This window comes from Fragaria vesca, linkage group LG1 (assembly GCF_000184155.1).
Source record: "Fragaria vesca subsp. vesca linkage group LG1, FraVesHawaii_1.0, whole genome shotgun sequence".
In the NCBI taxonomy this organism is placed as follows: Eukaryota; Viridiplantae; Streptophyta; class Magnoliopsida; order Rosales; family Rosaceae; genus Fragaria; species Fragaria vesca.
The window spans coordinates 13,990,055-13,993,028 of record NC_020491.1 but is presented as its reverse complement, the minus strand read 5'-3'; the positions used below and the strand labels follow the sequence as shown (position 1 = coordinate 13,993,028).

At 37.6% G+C, this 2,974-nt stretch overlaps 1 non-coding gene across 1 annotated transcript; it reads right to left on the bottom strand.

The window, feature by feature from the left end:
* Positions 1–2,321: 2,321 nt before the first annotated feature.
* LOC101304034 lies at positions 2,322–2,972 on the bottom strand. The gene is made up of 2 exons (XR_183739.1): positions 2,585–2,972; positions 2,322–2,496 (listed from the first exon to the last, which is right to left on the bottom strand). It is a non-coding gene; the product is annotated as an uncharacterized LOC101304034 (transcript).
* Positions 2,973–2,974: the final 2 nt, after the last annotated feature.

Genomic DNA, 2,974 nt, shown 5'->3' with positions numbered 1-2,974 from the left:
AAAANAAAANAAAAAAAAAAAAAAAAAAAAAAATACACTGTTCATATGCCTATGATATGAACAGTCGACCAAGCTTTAGTAATAGATAAATTCCAGGTTAGTCTACGCTGATTAAGCTCATCTCTATATACTATATTACTAGGTTGTTGGCTTTAGATTTTTCCTTCTCTGGCAAGTATTGACTTTTAGTTCATTCTCAATCCAAAACAAAAGAATCAACCCCAAGCTAGCACAGTTTACTCCAAGCTAGAGAAAAAGTCCTCAAAGATCTAGTTTCTGAAGGTGATTCTAAAACTCAATAGTGGTCATGTTAAATCGTTAATGGTGCTTTTGGTGCTCTATTACGGTTGACGAAGATCATATATGATATAAACCACACCAGGACGAAGATCATTTCATCAATAAAAAAGAACTTTTTCAATTTCTATGTGTTTAGAGAAGCCAATTTTACGCTTAATGCTTGACGAATCTTAAAATCTCACGACTATATTATTCTCTTGTCACGTATCAATTTTATGGTTGATGCTTTGACGAATCTTGATCACTCTTATCCGATCCAAAAATTTTGGGACTCTTACTCACTTCACCGAGCATTTCACTGCAACACTTTTTGCATCCTCCACAATTTGTATCAAGAGTGGTACTGGGGGAAACTTGTCATTTAGCTTGAAGGTGCATATAAATCTAGCAGCCTCAATCAGTTTCTTTCTTTCAATGAGATTCCGGAGGAAAACAAATTTAAGGATCATCAATCTGTTACAGACAAGTCTAATTCCACGGCGTATCAGTTCATCACTCCATCTTAAAGTTACTAACAGCAAGTTCCTCAACAAAATAAAGCATACTTGAGATGAAAAAAGAAGAAGAAGAAACCAGCTAGAACAGAAGGAAAAAGATGAATTGGCAGTGGTGCAAGATACATTTCAGCGAATTAGTCTAATTCCATTGCATCACCAAACTGTGCTAGGAGTGAAACAAATTAGAGGATCATCAAACTCTGCTATAGACAAGTCCGCTAGGAGCAAAACAAATTAGAGGATCATCAAACTGCTATAGACGAGTCTAATTCCATAGCATCATCAGTTCATCACCCAATCTTAAAGTTACTAACAGCAAATTCATTAACAAAATAAAGCATATCTAAGATGAAAAAAAACAAAAAAACAAAAACTAGAACATACTCACAGTTCACAAATAAACAAGGAAAAGCTGAAATGGTGCAAAGATACATTTCAGCCAACAAATAATCTGATCCTAAGTTGTTTCACCTTCACTGACATATAAATAATCCCAACCAACAACAATCTGTGAATAGGCTACTACTTAACTATATTGTACATAGTTCTAACAAGGCACACATCCTGTGATTGAACAACTTTGGTATGTCTACACCAAACCAAATCACAATCAAGCACCCTTCCATGCTTTAAGCACCTAATACAATCACAATCAAATAACTTGCATGCTTTAAGCACCTAATACATACAGTGCTGACAATTGTAGTACCAGAAACCACGAGCCAAAATAGTGAAAATACAACCAAGATTCCGACATGGATCCAGTAAATCTTTCTGTTCTTTACCTTTTGGGTTTTCTGGTACCCATTTTGGATTATCATATTATGCTATGCTAAATGCATGTTACAAACTCTTGTGCTAATTTATGTTCTTGTTTGTGTTGGTGTGTGAGTTTAGTTTACTACCTCTGATCTTCACACAAGCACCGGAGGATTTCTGAGATTCCCTAGAGAAGTTGTTACAAGAGAGCAAAGAGCAAAGAGCAAAGAGAGAGACTTGTCGAGCGAAGAGAGACAACTTGTAGAGCAGGATAGAGAGTTTCAACCAAAGCAAAAAGCATAGACTACTTGATTTTCAGCAATTAGAAAGAGAAGAGCAGCTTCATTCATATCAGAGTTCCATGCGAAAATGTGAAAAGCAGTTCAATATGCTCAAAATTCAGTTCAAGAGCTCCATACAAAAATGTGAAAAGCATTTCAATGTGCTCCAAAAGCATTTCAATGTGCTCCAAAATTCAGTTCAAGAGCACCATACAAAAATGTGAAATTCAGTTCAATGTGCTCAAAGGTCATGAAAAAACCTCTTCTGAGGAACCGGTGTGATGGCCTTCTTGCCTTCCATCTTCAGGGAAATTTTTGGCGTTATTCGAGGGAACGAAACCATACTAGGTTGTTCTTGCTGAAAAACAAAATAAGATTTTAATTAAACTGCATTTTTAATAATAAAAAAAAACGAACAGGAATCAGAAATCTACTGATTGTAGATTTTTACCACCACGGACCAAGAACCGCTTGTGAAAAGGAAACCCGAACATGGGTGGGGGTGGGGGTGGGGGTGGGGGTGGGGCTCCAATGCCAGTTCTCCTATTTCCGCCGCCTCCATGGCTGCCAGAACTTTCAGCCTGAGGTGCAAGCTCCAGAGCAACCTTCAAAGGTACTGGAATCTGAGGAGGTGGAATCACGAGAGAAAACATTCTCACCTGCATTACAGGAGGTTCAATTCAAATGGACCAACAGTTCAGCAAGATTATGTGTTTTGTAGCCATAAAAACATTAAGGTTTACTAACCTTAAGCTTCCTTAAACCCTTCAATTTTCTCCTTCTCCAGGACCCGGAGGCTCAGTTAAGGAAATGCTACTTAAATGGGAAACCCTAGCCATAGCAGAGGTGAAAAAGGTGAAAATACAACTGGGCCTAGAGATGAAAAACCAGTAACACCATGGTAGGAGAAAAGAAAAACATGAACCCAGTAAACCTGGCCCACCATTACAGATCCAAAAAATTGGGCCTCTCACTCACACAGCGGAGGCCCAATTGTTTCAAACCAGAAACGAAGAGAAAAATAGGATTCTGAAGATCAAAAGAAAGAACGAACCCCCGATTTAAAATTTTATTAAAAAGAAAAACAAAAAGGCATAAATTTCCGGCCAAACCCGCCGGATGTAACCATAAATTGAT